We start from the raw sequence: 20,356 nt of genomic DNA on the forward strand, positions 1-20,356 counted from the left end.
ACACAGTCACTGCCAGCCCAAGATCTTCCCTCTTCCCACCTTTGCATCTTTGCTGTGTGCTTGGTGGATTCAGTTTTGATTTTTGTAGGGCTGGGCTGGTGTGTTCTGATGCCCAGCCTGTCAGGCTCTCGCTTTCCCCCTTTCTTTTGGGTTTGTTTGGTTTTGATAAGTTTGTGTAGGTGTTGGAACCCACCTCCCCTCTCCCTAGCTGTTGAGAACAGAAACTGTCTGCTTGGCCCAAAGAACCTGTGAGAGCAACACCTAGAAGCCCCCAGCTGAAGACACCAAAAAGTGAAAGCCCCTCACCCCACCTTAGTCAAGTTATCAGAACTTAGAGTTATTTAAATAGGGCATAGTTTGGGGAAGGGAGATTAGGTGGGTAGTGACTGTAGGATAGGGTGGGTGGGCTTAGGTTAGACAGGCCAAAGTAATCCCCTGCCCTTTGCCCTCCCTTCCCTTAGACTTGCCTAAATGTTGCTTGGTCCCCTGGGAAAAAAAGCCTCCACCTCTCAAATAAAACCTGCTTCTTTATTTGGGGGTATTTAATTTTTCTGTGTGTGCACCACAGTGCTATAGTTAGTGCTGCATGTGGCACACAGAGCATAAATAGACCACCCACCGGCCCACACTCCCTTAAAGAAGCTTCTTATCCCCACCACCACTTAGACTTAGGGATTAATTTTTTTAAAAACCCAAGATTTCCAGGAGGGTGTGAAGCAGAGCCAGGAGTAGAGTGCCAGGTGATGGTGAGAGGGGCCTACTCCCCAAGTAGTCCCCATCTCTACAGATGTGGTTGTGTGCAGGCTTGCCTTTCCAGAGGAACCTGGTTCCACAGAGCAGCCACCTGTGGCAGATGAGGTAGAAGTAGGGAGGAGGTCCTCCCCTGTCAGGGAAGAAGCGCGTCCTCCCTGGCGGAGCTGTTCTCTCACTCAGTGGCTGCTGGGCGGCGGCGGCTCAGGATGGGGGAGCCGCCAGGCGGAGAGGCGCCAGAGTGGAGGCCTGCTCGGTGCTGTGCCGGCTTCTTCTCCTTCGGCTTTACCATGGGCACTGGGCAGCAGAGATTACTTTTTAAACCGTGAGTCCCAGCAACAGGATCTTCACGCGGCTGGCAGCATTGCAGAGGGACAAGGGGCGGCAGGGAAGTATCCTGCCGCCCCAATTATTACAGTAAATATGTGCGCTGGAGGGGGGCAAGCGGCAGGAGGGGTAAGTAAACCCTCCCCGCCTTTAAAGGAACCCACCCCACAGTGCCGGGCCACAGCTCTGCGGTTCCATGCACACCCCTAATATTTTCTACAGACAATGCTACATTTTCATGAGATTTAGCATTCTTGTGAGTTCACCCCCATGCAGTAAAATAAAACATTACCACATGTAGAAATTTGTGGGTCCCCTGCAAGACATATTAACTTTTGAATATGGAATATGGTTGTGGCACCACCAAATCACCTTATCATTGAAAATGACAGTTAAAAGTCATCTTCTGATGTCTTCACTACATTCATTCATTCATTCATTCAATTTCTATACCGCCCTTCCAAAAATGGCTCAGGGCGGTTTACACAAAGAAATAACAAACAAATAACAGCATGTTTGGTTGAGAGAACTGGGCAGGAGTGAAATGGATTTAAATGCCAAGGCAGTTAATCTTGTCAAGTTAGGAAGCAGTATCAATTACTAATTTTATCTTTGCCAAAGATAAGACGTGGTGAATGTTCAAAGTACTACTAAGTTTCTGTTAAAACCTTTGGAAATATGTTTTATTTACTATTCATTCATGTCAGATCTGGGTCACAACATTGTAGATTCAATGAGGAGTTGATTGAAAAACCTCTGTGCCCCAAATAAGGTGGTGCAATTTGCTTAAAGGGAACTATTGTCTCATAATAATAATTAGGGCTTTGCTTTCCGTTTGCCTTCCCCTGCCGTGAACCTCTGTGTATTTTTAAAAATCCCAATGCTGAGGGGATGGCTGGGGATGGCTGTTGGGTGGGGGGTGAGCCAGTAGTCCTTCCACCCCCCACCCCCTGAAAACCTCCATGTTGTTTTTTAGGCAGGCAGGCAAGCAAGCAGCTTTCCGCTTGCCTTCCCCTGCCGAGAACCTCCATGTATCTTTAAAAAACCCAATGCTGAGGGGATGGCTACTGGGTGGGGGGTGAGCCAGTAATCCTTCCACCCCCCACAAACCTCCATGTTGTTAACCAAAATTCTTCACATTCCAGCTGCCGTGCGACCGAGGAGACCGAGACAAAAGGACACAAAAGGACACCCGAGGCTATTGGGGTGTGTGAGGTAGTAGTCCTTCCAATCATACACACCCCGGCATCGGCAGCGGTGGATAGCAAGCAGAGTGACGCCGTGGCCTGCCGTTTGGCCCGGCTCTGCTTCCCAACGGAGAGGCACGTCTGTGCAGTAACTGCTGCTACACGGAGGTTCATGGCAGGGGACGGCAAGTGGAAAGCTGCTTGCTTGCCTGCCTGCCCAAAAAACAACACAGAGGTTCACAGGGAGGGAGGTGTTAACTCGCGAAGGCACGGACCGGCACTCAACCTGTCATGGACCGGCACCGGTCCGCGGACCGGTGGTTGAGAAACTGTGGCATAAAGCACACTCTGGACCTGGTTGTGTGGATGTGCCTGGCCCATCTGGGGCTGCAGCCAGATAAGACATCCCTGCTGTAGGCACTGGGTGCCATCCATAAGATAATAGCTTTTTTCCCATCAAAACAAAAAGGATAGTCGGATGCTCAAAGAGAGGCAGCTTGAGCTCCACCTACCTGAATGTACCTTCTGATCCCTCAGAATGTACTAACCCGGTGGAGCTCCACCTTCCACTTGCTCCAACACCTGTAGAGGAGCAAGAGGCAGCCATCTACATTCTGGCAAGGAGGCATGGCTTGGAAGTAGTCCATGGCTTGGACTAGCAGTGCCCTATCCAACCAGGAATGGGCACTCCTTTCTAAGGTTGTCTTGGCACTCTAGCCATTCTTTGTTGCCATGAACAGCTTGTGTACAAAGACAGCAATGCTGGACCAGGCTTTGCTTCCTGCTCTTCTCCTCAAGAAGGTGATGGGTGAGTTTCAGACCACACTGGCCATGGGGGAAGCAATTGCCTTGGCAGGTCAGCTGCGAACTGGAGCAGTGGATCAGCACAGCAACCCCTTGGGTGCATTGGCAGTGCATGCTTTGTCCTACCTATGTGACCTAAAGATGACGGGCAAAGCAGTCACCCCTGACCAGCTGCCCAGATGGAGGACCCTCCTGTTTGAAGATGTTAGGCAAGCCCAGGAGAGGAGGCTGGGGTGGAACCAGGAGGAGGGTGCTGTAGTGCTTACTGTTAGTGTGCAGTCCACCCTTAGCAGCAGCGTCACAACTGCTTCCCGGTCCAGCAGCATGTCATCCCTGGCTCTGGCCAATGGAGGGGTTCCTTAGTGTCTTGCCGGGGGGGGGGTATAGGAGGAGCCCACCGAGCCCTGCAGCAGTCGAGCAGTGTGTGCTGCAGTGCCTGCAGTACCCGGTAGCAGGCTGGAAGATGGCTCTGACCCAGTTTTAGGCAACATGCTACCAAATCTGGCTGGACTTGGTGGCAGTTGCTGGATGGTTCCTCTCATGTCCGCCAAGCAGCATCCAGAGCAACAGGGTGTTCTCCATGGCTGGGGGTGTGGTGACACCCCATCAGTTATGCTTGGATGCTGACATGGTGGAGTGGCTGGTCTTCCTGAAGGCCAACCTCCCCCTGCTGGGCTATCCCAAGCTGGCCATTGAGGGTGAGTGACTCATAGTCACCCCCATCCACTGCAACACCATTGGCAGCTCACCCCACTTTGGCCAACCCAAACCTAGATGTGTCACAGTCTGCCCATTAATGCTGTTGGCACACGCAGACATTCACATGCCACTACCATGGCTGATAATGAGATGATGGGCTGGTTCCCTGACCCATGTGTCAGGCTGTTAGCCTGGGCTAGCACCAATCTGAGGCCATGGTGTTATCCAGACACAGGCAGGCAGGCATGTATGCCTCTTCTCATGGTAAGAGTATAAGGTTTATTTCTTGTCAGACCATCAGGCCATGACTGCTCTATTCTCCTGTCTCTCAGTGGCAGGCAGGGTGGAAGGAAGGAAGAATTTTGTGGTTTTCTCAGCACTGAATAAGTATAATATGCTTGCTGTGCTATTGCTTCTGCTATAACTATTTGGTTTTGCTGGATCTCAGATTGACAAAGGCAGAACTTGGGTGCCTGCCTGCCTTTCTTGAGTTGTGGTTTCATCTGTTTGTGAGATGGTGTTGTGATGAGAAATGAACAGTGACAGTTATCTGTGTAATATTTCTTGGCAATTGCTGTGTTGAGTTCCATGTCTGACCGGCCTAGTGACTAACTTGTGCTTCACTCACTGCTCTGGTCTGCTCTGCAATTTGCATTGCAAGGTTTACTCAGTCAAAATGTGGCAGAAGACATCCTAGTTGAGCTTATGGCTATGCTTGCTGCTAAGGGTGCTGCTATGGCAGCTGTTGCAATGCTGAAGTAAGGAGTCATAATTATGTATGACAGAGCAACTTCTGCCATTGATATTACTGCAGCGCAGGCACTATGGCTGGCAGTGGATTAGAACATAAGAACAGCCCTGCTGGATCAGGCCCAAAGCCTATCTAGTTTAGCATCCTGTTTCACACAGTGGCCCACTAGATGCCTCTGAGAAGCCCACAGGCAAAAGATAAAGGCATGCCCTCCCTCTTGCTTTTGCTCCCTGCAACTGATATTTAGAGGCATCTTGCCTCTGAGGCTGGAGATGGCCTATAGCCATCAGACACCGGATTCTGGGTTAGTGATTCTTTTTTGGCCATTTCTGGGACTGTATGTTTGGCAAAATGTAGTGTTCTGTGTTAGGAGGGACGGTGTGCTTCTGTTCTGCAGTGTTTTTCAAGGCAGGGTTGCAAAATTTGTGCACTCGCTTGTTTTGGCCATAGGAAACAATGGGGAACTTAAAACATTCAATTGTTCCCCATGGATCCTATGGGGGTTGTGGGAAAAGATTAAAACATTCACTCATCATGCCCTACCACCCAACCCACTTTGAAGTCCCTACCTATAGGGAACAATGGGGTGATTCAAATTCCCCATTGTTCCCTATAGCCCAATCACTCAAATCGATTGAATGAAACAGCAATGGCCGCTATTTCAATGAATTGATTTGAATATTTTGCTATTTGATTCAAGCTTGAATCAAATAGAAAAATACAATTCATGCACATCTCTACCTCCTACTCCCTCAGCGGTGACCAATTGTGAAGAATGGGGCTCTTGCTACTTAATAACAGAGATGCTTATAAAATTCTCCCTATCCATGGATTTTCTCCATGAGTTTTGGAGTTCCCAATTTCTGAATCTTGTTTGTAAAGAAATGTTCAAATTTTTGCAATCTGCTATTCTTGATTTTGATATCCCCCCCCCCGATGTTGTACAGACCACTATGCATGTACAGTGTGCCACAGTGTTTAATTCCTTCGGTTTATTTGTGTCTTTCCCCCCACATCCAGGTTACCAATGTGGATACATGATGGTGTATATCAGAAACCTGGATGGGGAAACAAAGTTGAGGCAAACTACACATGTACCACTTATGGAATTAATTTTAGAATTATTTATGTTAAATTGGAAGGAAGGTAGAACAGGACAGAGGAAACCCACAAATGAGCAAAATGTACTCATAATTGGAAAGAAGAGGGGATTAGATGCAACTTGTCAGATAGAGATGAGAAAAGCTGCATGTGCTGAAATTCTGACTCTGATGCTAATATTAAAAGAACAGGATCCCTTTCCACCTTTGCATCTGGTTGTGTGCACAACAACAGACACATCAACACTTCTCTGCATTACTTTGCTCCTGTGCACATGAAGTACTGTGCTGCCCTTCTTGGGATTGAGTACAACCTGATCTTACCTGATCCCACAAATGCTGGTTCTGGGTTCTTTGGACCCTTCAGAATGTTGGGATTGGGGTCAAGATCAGGTTCCCCCCACCATCTATTCAATTAATTTTTAAAAGTAACTGGGAAATATGCACTATGAAAACCAGAAGAAAAGTAATGTAACACAGAGAATCACAGGGGAAGTGATGTAATATCAGAGAATCTCAGGGAATCCTGCAAATCAGCTGCTTTTAAAATATGAGTTTAAAAAAATAGGTTTAAAACTTTTTTTTGCTTTTTAAAATTTTATTGGTTTTTACAATATCTTAACAATCCCATTACATCTAATTAAGTAAATATTGACTTCCTGCTCACCAATCTGCATGATTCATTAACTATACAAGTCAACCATTGCTATAGTAATTCAAAACATATATCCTACACATTGCAAACTCGATTTTACTCTACCCAATCTGCTATTATTGCTAAATTTCAAACCCTGCTGAAAAGTTGATATTAGAAAAATAGTTCTTTAAGTATAGTAAGAATGGTTTCCAATCTTCTTTAAAACATTCCAAGTTTTCATCCCTTATCAATACTGTAAGTTTTGCCATCTCAGCATATTCCAAAATTTTTATCAACCAATCTTCTTTTGAGGGCATTTCATTGTCCTTCCATTTCTGCACATATACTATTCTGGCCGCCGTGGTTGCATACATAAAAAGTGTTAAGTTTCTTCTGGAAAACTCTCCTTGCATTATTCCCAACAGGAAGGATTCTGGCCTCTTAGGAAATGTCATTTTAAAATTTTTCTTCAACTCATTATATATCATATCCCAAAAGGCCTTTGCCTTCCCGCAAGACCACCACATATGAAAAAAAGTTCCTTTAAAAAAAAAAAAAACCTTTTAAAAAGGGTGGGTGGGCAGGCAGACAGGCAAATAGAGGGCAGAAATGCTTGTGTGTGTGTGTGTGTGTGTGTGTGTGCGCGCGCGCACGTGCCACAATCACAAAAATTGCCCTCTGCTATTTTGATATTCAGAATGCTCCAATTTTCCCTGAATGAGGTCAGATAAGTCTGAACCAAAAATCAGCTTTCCAAATTTGGATCAGGAACTTCAACCTCCTGAACTGCCCCATATTGGGCCATTTCCACATTCCTGACCAACTTTGCAGAGTTCTAGTAACCTTAGAGAAAAACAGATGTCTTGAATGATATAATTGTTCCGCCACCATATTCAACATTAGGATTGAAAATAATCACAGTAAGCCTCAGCCTCTTATGTCTCCTCCCTCCACCAACACCTAGTGAACGTGGAAACTTCCATTTTTGGTTGCATCAACCACAGCTTCCTACTATGTCTGAGTATCGTTTGTTGTGACATCAGAACCAAGTGTCCAAGTCTAATCCTAGATAGGTTTTGCAATTATCAGCAAGAAATTATTTAGAACTCTGATTTTACCAAGCACTGGCAAAACCCTCCCATAATTTCCAGAAGGCATTCCTTTGCACCCCCAGGCCCCAACGAAGACAGGACATGCTTAAATGGAGCAAAATAGGGCCACTTTATTAATGTACAGTGAAAATAAGAGTTGCAACGAGGTATCTATCTAACTTGAGTGCAGGTACACCTCCCGTGTAGGACAGCCCCCTAGGGAGGGCTGTCTCACATCAGGGTGAAGGGCCGGGTGCTGATTCAGTCAGGCAGCAGGTCCTGACATCCTCTCGCCATGAGGCTTTCCCCTGCTGAGGGGAGGGTGACATGGCCAACCCCACCCAAAGCCAAAGAACTCTGAGTGGTGAGCCAAGCCATGCGCCAAGGAGGGGCTATTCCCAACCCTTCAGGCTGCAAAAAACCTGAAGGGCTGTCTCATGCCCCCCCCTCACCTCAAATGGCCCTCCAGCCGGACACCATTAATAAATCTTCCTATCCCAGACCCACACTCTCCTGCCACAAAAGTGGGACAAACCTGTTTAGCCCTGCTTATCCCACTCCACTAGCACTTCCTAAAATATCGCACTGCAAGTCCCAGAGGAAAAGCTGGTTCCCCCAATCAGGCAAATGTACTCTATCTCCCTGAACGGAGAACTGGCCTGAACCCAAATGACCACCCAGCCAGTTACTCTATTCACCATTTCACATGCCAAATTGAAGCACAGCAGACCCCCTTGGCCCGCAGACCCCCTTTGGCCCTTCCCACCCCCAGCCATGGAACCATGTTCCCCTTTCACCTTTCTGCATGCCCAATTGAAGCACAGTGGACCCCCTTGGCCCTTCCACCTCAACTGTGGAACCATGTTCCCAGGAACCATGTTCCCTGTTCACCTGCAGCCATGGAACCATGATCCCAGCCTCAGAACCATGTTGGACCAAACCAATAACTAATCCAGCCAGTGCTCAGCCAGCCTACACAGGTCCTCCATCGCCTGCAGTATTGAGGCCTTGCCCTGAAGCAAGTCAATGTCATAACCCCACTGGGTGAATGACTAGTACATGTGTTGGTGGCGTACTCATCCAGTAGTGGTAGGAAAGGTTTCCACAGCATGCCTCGACACCCCAGCCAGTCTATCTTGATATTCCCGACAAGCCAATCCCTCCAACTGGCCCAACAGATCCCTGGCAAGCTGAGCCCTCCAACTGGCCCAACACACATAGCCATGACCCCAGATGAGTATACGAAGAGGGGAAGGAGGCCGCCAGTGGTCTTCAAAACAAAGGCAAGTTAGCATATCCTTCCAGGTCCCCCCTCTTACTGCTGGCAGGCAGGCAAACACCATCACCCCGGTTCCCGAATACAACCCTCAGGCATCCCCACCACTGCTGCTGAGGAAGCGGCCCTGATCTTGAAGGAGTGGGTGCCATACTCCACCAGGTTAAGGACCACCCTCCGCAAGTCTAGTTCAAAAACAAGCAGTGTTATATTAAAATGGAAATGATTCGATCAAACATGTCGGGTGACCTACTGTGGCACTGTGATCCCTGAGCTTGAAGGGGAATTAATTAAAGACTTTCAAGTACAGCCATGCCAGATGCTGCATCCAGCTGTGACTGGCGCCTTCGTGCCCCCTAGCTGTGAAGGCTGCCTCTCATAAGAGAGAGGAGAAAGAGCCACAGCACCCCCTCAGAGTTGATTCACCATGCTCGTTGTAGTCTGTAGGAAGAAAGCAAAGGTTGCTAGATTTGCTTAAATTCCTACCCAGAGAGAGAAGTGTCACTTGCTTCAGATGATTAAAGAAGACAGGTATGTTGCACTGGTCAGTAAGAACTCTGGAAGAAAGCCTCAGCAACATGAAAAAACATTCCTGAAGCAACTGGGGATTGAACATGAGACTACACCCCCTGCCTATACATCAGAATTGAATGGTGTGACAGAGAGGTTTGGCAAATAGTTTCCTCCTAAAGCATATCAGAGTATTTAGATGTGAAGGCTATGCATATGTGCCAAAAGTATAGAGGAACAGGCTGAATTGAAAGGAGTACCCCGTGGATATGAACCAGGAGGAACAGGATACAGAATCCTTACTGATAAAACTGGTGATGGTGAAATTTGCAATGCTGTGTACTTTTGATGAGAGACAAACACCAACCAAAGGCGAAGTACCAGAAGCTGGGCCAAGGATCCTGATGAAAGAGAACCAGATTCAGACAGGGTTGCACAGCCTCACCCAAACTGAGATGTTCAAACAAGATGCAGAAGGGAATGTCTAGCGCTACAAGGCGAGGCTAGTGGGCAAAGGGTACTCCCGAACATGTGGTGACGACTGTGGTGAGACATTTGCACCAGACATGAAAACACATTTCCATCATGACACTACTCTGCCTATAGCAGCAGCCAGAGAGATATATGTTGACCCCTTGGCGTACCCTGTGAGAAATTGAGGAAGACATCTATATGCCGTCACCACCAGGCTTGAAAAAAACCAGAAAACAGAGGCTTCTGTGCAACTTCCAAAGAGCCTCTATGGCTTAAAGCCAGCTCCTAGAGCATCCTGATGTATGTTGATGACCCGACAAGTGCATATCAGGGAAAGTAAGACTGCCATGAGATTGCACAGCACCTGAAGGATGTGGGAGCATCTCCTACTACCTTGGCCTTCAAATAGAAAGAGAAGGTGATGGGCCATTCCTTTCCAACCTGAAAAAGAAAGTCAATGATCTAGAATGCCTGGGACAGACAGATGCTAATGAAGTCAGTTAACCCATGGATACAAATTTCTTGAAGCCAGATGGAGATAGTGAGACTTTACCCACCAACAACCCATGCTGTAAAGCAACTGGCAAGCCTCTTTATATATAGCCACAGTGACAGGCAGTCAAAAAGGCTCGAGAGAAACCTGAAGCAAATGACAGCAACCAGTGACAAGATTTTGGGCAGTTTGGAGATGCACCCAAATACATGTGTTTCTTGGTACAATATGGTGGATTTTGATCACATCCAAGATGTAAACAATACCTGTTTGGTATCAGAAAGGAATTTTCTTTTGGTTTTATTGGCAGTGACCTCTATTATTTTCCTCTTTCCTAAAGTATAGCTTGGTTTACATGCATGAACGATATTCTTTTGCTCTATAAGCACTTTTCTGCATGCAGTGCACCAACGATGAGCTGGTTTGTGTAAGTTGATCTATACCAAGTTGGCAGAGATAAACAAAATGAATTAGCCTTGTAACTTCATGATTACAGCAAATGGGATATAATTCAGGATGTCTGACTCTAAACCACAAACAGAAGAATGGAAAGAAATTAGAATCTTACAAGGAGGCGGTTCCCACAATCAGTGGTAGCTGCCTGGGGAGGATTTGCAAGGAGTGCGGGCTGAGTGCGGGCTTAGCCCGCTCTCCCCACAGATGAGCAGTCAGTCTGCTCTGGGGGGCCGCAGCAGCCACCCACACGACTGCCGGCTCCATCATGGAGGTGGCGGGGGCTGGGGAGTTCGGGGGCCACATGGCCCCTGGAAGCTCCAGAATGCCCTGTGCGAGTGCGCAGGGCATGCTGGAGAGACGCCCAAGCCGGGAGGCTGCTTTTGAGCTTCCTGGTTGGGGGTCTACTCGTGAGTTGCTGAGGCACGGCAACTCACAATTGAAAAACCCGGGTTAAGCACCGGGCTACTTAAGCGGGTGACCCACTTAAGAACCACCAGGCTCGCAGCCAAGCCCAGTGGTTCTCACGATGGTAGAAAATCAGGCTAGCGGAGGCTAGCCCGATTTTCTACCATCGTGTGAATAGCCTCAAGGAATGACAATAGGCAGGACCTGTTTAAGTTTGTGAGGTGCCTGGGACTGAATGTTCATTTGAGACACACACACCCACTTCTCTTCTCATTTGGAGTGTACCATTTGCCAATACTGATGTCGTCCACTCTTTCTGTGAGGCCAAGGGCAATTCCTCCTCAGAAAAAAAGGACCTGGAAAAAAAGAAAAAATAGACAGCAAAGGTACAATAATACCTTTGATAAGAGACTAGTCAGTGGTTTCCAAAGGTACATAATTAATCAGATTCAACTGGTGTGTTGTTGATTTTTACTGAATGTTGTAACAGACTACTTACTTCCACTAGTGATTCTTCAAGGTACAGCTGCTTCCTTATCAAGCTCATGAATTGTATACTCATGTGTATTTTTATCTTCATCAAATGATAATAAAACTGGCTGCTATGATACAGCCTCCAAATATTATTAAAATTTTGTCTAGTAGTGTACAATGTAACTTTGAGATGATATGATTTCTCACCAACTATACAGGGCCTCTAAAAGAGTTTCCTCCAATACCTGACTTAATAGAATTTCAGCACCACTTCCCATTCATTTCCCACAATACAAAATCATGCTACACACTCCTCACAATCCCAGTATTCCTACTTTTCTGACATTATCTTCTCATAATATCTTCTATTCCAAACCCAACACACTCTTCTCAGTACTTCAATTCCTGGTGCCCTTCCTAGAATCAACAGCACCATATCCTCTCTGCCCACCTCTCATTCCTATGGCTCACACCACTAGGCTTTCCTCCTTCCCCAGCAGGAATTACATACTGTATCTCTATTAAACTGAAGATTTGTCAATTTCCCTAATCCCCACCCCTCACCCACTTCCTCAAACACAAGGAGTTGCCAAATATTCCAGAAGAAGAGATAAGAGATGCGCCTTGTTTCAGACACTGTGTCCTTGTTTTTAATAGTTTGATTTGGCAACCATAGGACTCAAGAGTACACTGATTCCACTCCACTCCAAGATGGTCACCTATTTTCTGGCAGCACTCTTGTGCTTTTAACAGATGCCCAACAGGCGGAGTTTTCTTTTTAGTGCATCTCCGTGCTGAAAAGTTGCTGCTTTGACTTTTTGTTCGTTGTGCAGATCTTATTACCATAAAATGTTACGGGGGGCGGGAGCAGATATGGTACCCTTATTCTAGCATTTCAATCTTCTCTTTTTCCTTTTGGGATCAAACCCTACTCCTGTTTAAGACTCGCCTCTGCTTTCTCTCTGTACGTCCTCATCGCAGTGCTCCTTGAGAGGTTATTGTACTAATTCACACACAGTCCCCCCTCGCCGATCTCTCTCATTCAGGGGGCAGTTTTTGCTTTTTTAATAGTGGTATTGGGGTTGGGGATTCAGACAGTGCAGGAGGAACCATCTCTCTTCAATCTTGATACCCCACTCCACACACACCGTGCTAAAGAGACTTTGTTGTTTTGGGGTTGCATGAGATCACTAAGTAGTTAGTGAAGTGCACTCTTCACAAACTCAGAAACATTCTTGTTTGTGCTATCATCTCTTCTGGGGCTGGGCCGTGACTCACAATCTCTGCTGCAGGGGGGTAGTAGAAGGATGGAGTGGAGAGATGGAGCATTGGTACTTCTTGGCTTTTCGGGCTATTGGGGTGGGCATGTCCATGGGGGTTGTCACAGAGAGCACCCAAGAGTATGGGCAGCTATCTCACAGCTTCGCTGTACTTGTATCTTCTTATCCCCCTTCCCCCAATGTTTGGGTCTCTAAAGTAGCCTACCAACCCATACTTCTGCATCCGTTTCCTTCCTCTCCACCACCCTGCTCCCTCCTGTCTGCCTCCATCTCCCTCTCACCTTGTCCTGTGACCTTGCTGCCCGACCCAGGCCCATCCACATGGGCCCTCTGCAGCGATCCTCCTTGCTGCCTCACTGCAAAGCAACTGGGCAGAATGGAGACAGCCCCTTCTCCAATTGGCCGATCCTGGTCCCATGTGGGGGAAGGCAAGATGGCGGCACCATGCTTGCCTCACAATCCTGCCCTCCCACACCATCATGCAGGTGCAGCCACAGGGATCATCATTCAGAATAGCATAATCACAGACCATACTTCACAGAGGGCCCGTAAATACTTCCAGCCAATTATTCTTTCAACTTGACTTCAGTCATACTGACTTCTGAGTCCACACGCCTAATTTTACCAGAACAGCCTATGTTTCTGGATTGATAACATGTATCCAAGTAGCTGTTCTAATCACCAAACCTTGTGAAGAAGGATGACATTTTTCAACAAAGTGCAAGAGACAAGATTAAAGCAAGCGGGGCAAAGAAACAGAAGTGTTCACCCTCTCTTCATCTATTTCTGCATTACAAAACAAGCTAATATGGCATGCTAAAAGCTGGCTCAACGTTCAGCATTATAGGAGGGCAAGTGATACAACTGTATATTTTTAAGTTGACTCTATATAAGCTCCATTTTCAAATATCACATCAGAAATTAAAGCAGGGCATTGTGTACTAAGATAAGCCAATTCACACCTGGTGTTACAAAAAGGAGAAAACTCAGCCTAGAGACTTCCTCATGTACCCAGGGGTCCTCATGTCCACATGCAGATTCTGCATATGCCTTACTATTCTCTATACTGAGGGCAGCTCTATGAACTCGGCATTGTATGTGAAGTTGTCCCTGATGCTGAAGTCAATGGGGAAGGAAGGTACACACACGGATTATACAAAAGGAATATTGGACTGGAGCTAGAGAGTACAGCACTGTGCTAAAATTGTATCTCTAACACCAATTACAGGTGGCCCTTGTTATTCACAGGTGTTTCGTTCTGGTTACAACCGAGAATAATGAAACCATGTATAATGAAACCTTAAGTCAATGGGAAAGCAGGGGGTTAAGTTCCGGAGCCCAGGAAAATGACCAAAAGATCAGCAAAAAGGAAGGGTAAATGCAGAAATAAGGATCGAGCATGGCACTCTACCTTGGCCACCTCCAATCTTCTGCTCTCTCACACTCTTGCTCCTCCAGCAATGCCCCCCACTCCTCAAATAATGCATAATCATAAAGTTTCCTCACCTGCACTTAACAGCACAAGCCCCTGGCCTGTTTGGTTGGTAGGTTGGATAAAGAGACAGCACAAAATTAAATCCATTTCGAGTAAAAACACACAGAGGAGTGTGTGAAAATAAAGGAGATAATTAAAATCAATTTTTAATTTAAATTTAAATTGAATTTGTAATAGCAATTTAAAGTAAATAATACAGCACTGCAATTATCAACATTAACAATAATTTTTAATTTGAATTTAATAAAAAATGAAAAATAAATTAAATTTAAAAAAATTAAAATTGAAATTATAAAAGTGACAATTAGCACATTATTTATTTATTTGATTTGTATACCGCCCTTCCAAAATGGCTCAGGGCGGTTTACAATTAAAACACACCACTAAAACAGTAAAGAGCTAAAACAAATTAAAAAAACCATAACAATTAACAATTAAAAAACATTTTAAAACAACAATTAAACAATTACAGTGATTAAAAACCCTGAAATCGGGTTTTCAATTTTAAAATAAACCAGAAATTAAACCCCCCACAATTTAGGAAGCTGAGAAAGCTTGGGTAAAAAGAAGGGTTTTCAGGTGTTTTTTGCAAATTGCCAGAGATGGGGAGGATCGTATCTCAGCGGGGAGTGCATTCCACAATTTTGGAGCAGCAACCAAGAAGGCCCATCTCTGTGTAGCCATCAGACGAGTTGGCGGTAACTGGAGACAGACCTCCTCAGATTACCTCAATGGGTGGTGGGGCTTGTAATGAAGAAGACATCTCTTAAATACCCAGGGTCTAAGCAGTTTAGGGCTTTGTAAGTTATAACTAGCACTTTGTATTTTGCCCGGAAACCTATTGGCAGCCAGTGTAACTCCATCAGTAGAGGAATAACATGGTCTCTCTGAGATGACCCAGAGACCAACCTGGCTGCTCCACTCTGAACCAACTGAAGTTTCCGGACTACGTACAAAGGCAGCCCCATGTAGAGCGCATTACAAAAGTCAAGCCTGGAGGTTACCAACAAATGTACCACAGTTTTGAGGTCATTGATCTTGAGAAACGGGCGCGGCTGGCGTATCAACTGGAGCTGATAGAAAGCACCCCTGGCCACTGCCTCAACCTGAGAAACCAGGGACAGGTATGAATCCAAAAGTACTCCCAGACTGCGAACCTGTTCCTTTTGGGGAAGCGTGCCCCCATCTAGAACAGGCAGATCAAAATCCTCTCTAGAGTTCTGACACAATAAGTACCTCTGTCTTATCTGGGTTCAGCTTCAGTTTATTCTCCCTCATCCAGCCCCTTGCTGCTTCCAGGCAGGCATTTAGGGAGGATATGCCAGCTCCTGAAGAAGTTGACATGGAGAAGTAGATCTGGGTGTCATCAGCATACTGGTAACACCCAGCTCCAAATCCCCTGATGATCTCTCCCAGCTGTTTCATGTAGATGTTAAAAAGCATTGGAGAAAGTGCGGAGCCTTGAGGGACCCCATACTTAAGCTCAGATTTTGAAGAGCAACAGTCTCCAATTGACACCATCTGGAATCTATCCGAGAGGTAGGAGCGGAGCCACTGTAAAACAGTGCCTCCCACCCCCAACACTCTCAGATATTCCAGAAGGATACTATGGTCAATAGTATCGAAAGCTGCCGAGAGATCCAAAAGGATCAACAGAGTCACACTTCCTCTGTCAATTCCCAATTGGAGATCATCCATCAAGCCGACCAAGGCAGTCTCCACCCCATAGCCCACCCAAAAACCAGTTTGAAATGGGTCTAGATAATCAGTTTCCTCCAAGGCTGCCTGGAGCTGAGAGGCCACCACCCTCTCAATTATCTTGCCCAGCCATGGGAGGTTGGAAACAGGCCTGTAATTGCTCAACTCCGTGGGATCTAATGCAGGCTTCTTTAAAAGAGGTCTAATGATTGCCTCCTTAAGACAAGGAGGCATCCTGCCCTCCCTCAGAGAAGCATTTATGATATCCACCAGGCTGTTTACAACAACCCCCCTGCTAGCTCGAACAAGCCGTGTTGGACAAGGGTCAAGAGAACAAGTGGTAGGCCTCACCGATCCAAGCAGCTTGTCCACAGCCTCAGGAGTCACAAACTGAACCAGATCCAGTCGAATCACATAAGAGGAGTCGTTGGGCACCTCCAGCTCAGACATCAAATTAATTGTGGAGTCTCCATCTAGGTTGGTCCCAATCCGAGAGATTTTATCTGCGAAAAACTCTTTAAACACATCACAGAGGGTAACTGATGACTCCAAATTCTGGTTCAAGGAAGGGTGGGCAGATACTAATCCCCTCACAACCCTGAACAACTCCGCTGGACATGAATTTGCAGAGGCAATATGGGCAGAAAAGAACCACCTCTTTGCTGCACGTTTTGCCTGAGCATAGATCTTTAGATGTGCTCTATGTCACAATCTGTCAGATTTGAGTCGAGTCTTCCTCCACTTGCACTCCAGTTGCCTACCTTGCCCCTTCAGCCCCCGTATATCTTCCGTATACCAAGGGGCCAATTTTGAAGCGAGTCGGAGGGGACACTTGAGAACAATCGTGTCTACTGTCCTTGGTGAGCAAGTTGTTCCAATTCTCTACCAGGGCATCAACAGGATCACCAGCAAAGCCAACATTAAATCCCTCCAAGGCTTCTTGGAATCTTAATGGATCCAAAAACCTCTTCGGGCGGACCATTCTAATGGGCCCCTCGCCCCTGCGGAGGTGGTAAGTGGTTGTAAGTCCAACCATAACCAGATGGTGGTCCGTCCATGACAATGGGGAAATCACAGGAGTCCCCACCCACGGAACACCACCCTGATCAGAGTAAAAGACCAAATCAAGCGTGTGACCTGCAATATGCGTCGGTCCAGAGACCACTTGGGATAGGCCCATAGTTGTCATGGCCGCTATGAACTCCTGAGCTGCCCTGGATAGATTGGTCCCAAAATAAACATTGAAGTCCCCCAGCACCAAGAGTCTGGGAGACTCCAATGCGAGTTCTGCCACCAAGGGTCCATGAGCTCAGTAAGGGATTCCGCTGGGCAGTGGGGCGATCGGTACACCAACAGAAGTCCCAATCTATCCCTGGTCCCAAAACTCAAGTACACACATTCAATATGGTCCGATACCCTGACAGGGACCCTGGTAAGGGAGAAGTTATCCTTATAGACCACAGCCACCCCACCTCCCCGCCCATGTCTCCTCACCTGCTCCTCTACAGAATATCCTGGAGGGAGAAGTGGGGACCAAACTGGACCACTAGCCTCCCCCAACCAAGTCTCGGTAATACATACCAGGTTGGCCCCTTCATCCATGATCAAATCATGGATGAGTTCAGATTTATTTTGGACCGGCCTGGCATTACAGAGGAGCAGGGGAAAGCTATGTGGGTTGTTGGCAGTGCTCCCTGAGGTCAGAGAGGTGACAGGACAGCCGGAAGGGGAGACCACTATTAAATTTCTGACTACCCTTCCCCTGGAATGGCCCGCTGACCTGCCAACATTACTTCTTCTATTCCCCACCACCACCGTGATGGCTGTCCCATAGTCAACGAAGGCAACCCCTGTCCCCCCATGTTCAGACGAACCCAAACACATTACAGCAATTTCAACCCAAGTCTAAAACAGCTTAAAACTAATTAAGCAGAAGCCCTCTAGCCCTCCCCCTCCCCCGAAGTGGCTCCCCCAAAGGGGTGACCCCCTTTGGTGTCGCCCCTTCGGTGGTGACCCTGCTGCCACAAGGAGCCTTTCTATAAAGCCCAAAACTGAGCAGGTGACCCGAGGAACAGCTGAGTCACCCAGGGGCTGGTCCCAGTCCTGCCCACACTTCCCACAGATGTTAACCTGAGGCTTCAGCCCCACAGGGGAAGCAAAAGCAGGCAGGCAACAGCAGAACGAACCCCAGCACCCACCTGGTCTCTCACTCCAGGCAGCACTGGGTGGGAACTAGATGGACTCTCCCTTTCTCTCTCTGCTGGGCTTCTAACCAGAATTATGAGGCAAGCACAATGCTGCAAGAGGCTACAGAAAACAGCTCCAAGAAGCTCCACAGGAATGGCTCAAAAAAGGCTCCTAAAGGCTGCCCAAACTGGCTTTTAGAAGCACAAAAGAAAACCAAAGACTCCACTGTCCTCCAAGCTCCTCTCACAACTCATGAGAACAGGCAGCAAGAGCATGATCATGTAAGTGCAGAACTGCGCTGTTGAAAACCACAGATATGCAAAGCAGCATACAACAGATAATGAGGCCAGGTATATATTGCCCAACTGCGGGTATGTGAGACTACAAGTGCTGAAACCACGGATAACAAGGGCTACCTGTACCTTCTTGCTTCCAGTGGGACTATTCATGTGGATAATATGCATGTGTCCTTTTGTATTGATGACTAAAGGCTTTGAAGCTAATTTATCCATGTTAAGGAATTTAATGCAGTACAAAATTCTTAATACCATACCACTGCAAGATGTGAGAGGAGGGAGAATCACATTTGAATGCCCCTCACATAAAAATACATATGTGAAAACATGTTTAGTCAACCTGTGGTGGGTCAGTACAGTCATGCACCTCCCCAGATTTAGTGACATCTTCCCATGTGCCTTGGACATGATGTTTAAATGACCCCACGGTGCATAGATCCAATGGTGTGTAATCTTTATCTGGCAACATCAGGCACCTATTAGATGTATGCATGTTGGACCCTATGCACATGGTTGCCATTTCTGTATTACTCAGTCTCAACACATATATATGAGCCAGGCCCCAGGCTAAGTAAAGGTGACATAGTAGAGACACCGTTGCCCATGGTGAGCCTGCTGTCCCTCATGAGTACATCCACCCTACAATCATCACCAGATCTTGGTACCAACATTTAGGAGATTTTTGACCCTCGTGTGATTGAACGTTCTCCCTTCAGCAGTACTTGATGGTAAATTCAAATGACTTCTTTATGATCAGCGCTGTTGCCCCTGCGGTTCAGGGGATATAGAGTCTATCACCCATGTTATTCTTTATTGCTAGTTTTATAAGGATGCTCGCACCAAATTTCTTGCTCCTATTTTAGCCATTTATCCTAGTCACACAGACCAATTTTATTTGGAAATTATGCTGACCACTTTTAAATCTGTAATTTCAGATAATGTGGCGAAGTTCTGTTTCGTGGCGTCGAAGCTCCATAAAGACTGTATTAGTAATTTGAACAGTTCGTGATTTTGTAAACTTTGAAATTTCTTGAATTTTCTTATTAATGCTATTAATTGTTATTGTTTGTTAATCTGGTCTGTGACCGCAGTAAACTTACTACTACCTACAATCATCTATGGTAAACAGCATTTTTGTAGTGCTTCAAAAGCCTACAAAAACTGTCTCACCAGAGATTAAAGTAGTACATACACAACAAAGGTATGTGTACAGTTTGGAAGGTATAAGGTTAGGCTGCATCCTGAGGTCATTTAGAAAGGAAAACAAGATCTCCCTGCTGCAGATATCAGGTATTTTATTATTTATTAATTATATTTATATACTGTCCAGGAGTGCTAGTGTAGAAAGACAAAATTTTAATTAAAAAAAAAAACCAGTAAAGAAAGAATGTTTGTTTCATCTGGGGAAGCAGGGTGTTTACTGGATTATATATGTAGTAGTAGGTGAGGCCCATCTATTGACTGGGCAAAGTCATTTTGCATAGATTACACTTACAGGAAAGTTCAAGAAATTAAATATATGTAATAGACCTTTTTATTAAAATGCTTGCAAAAGGGAATGAAAAGAACAGTTTCAAAGTTGTAGGATTTCAATATCAAACATAATTCATTTTACTGAATAATTACCATAGATGGTAAATTTGAATGATAGTAAATTTGAATCTGAGAAAGATCTTCTCTTGAGCATGTCATTTTGGAATTAATGATTTGATTATTGAGTGTTAAAAATCTGTTGAGAACAATAACAGTTAAAATAAGGATTATATGTGGAATTTCTTTTTTAAAAAATTATATTTAAACCATTTTGGTGAGCATATTCTGGTATAAACAGTAGTGCATTCAGCTAATTTCAGTGGCAGGATTGTTCATGCAACATTTGGTATGTAGGTCATCAGGAAGTATGACTTTATTTTGCATAAAACAAACAAACCAATACTTCAAAATATGTAATAGATTTGGAATGCTG

At 45.9% G+C, this 20,356-nt stretch overlaps 1 protein-coding gene across 2 annotated transcripts in view; it reads right to left on the reverse strand.

The window, feature by feature from the left end:
- The window catches only part of ADCY1 (adenylate cyclase 1), a 285,419-nt gene that overhangs the window by 100,550 nt on the left and 164,513 nt on the right, over window positions 1–20,356 (reverse strand). The window lies entirely within an intron of this gene.

The sequence above is a fragment of the Hemicordylus capensis genome, chromosome 6 (assembly GCF_027244095.1).
Source record: "Hemicordylus capensis ecotype Gifberg chromosome 6, rHemCap1.1.pri, whole genome shotgun sequence".
Classification (NCBI taxonomy): domain Eukaryota; kingdom Metazoa; phylum Chordata; class Lepidosauria; order Squamata; family Cordylidae; genus Hemicordylus; species Hemicordylus capensis.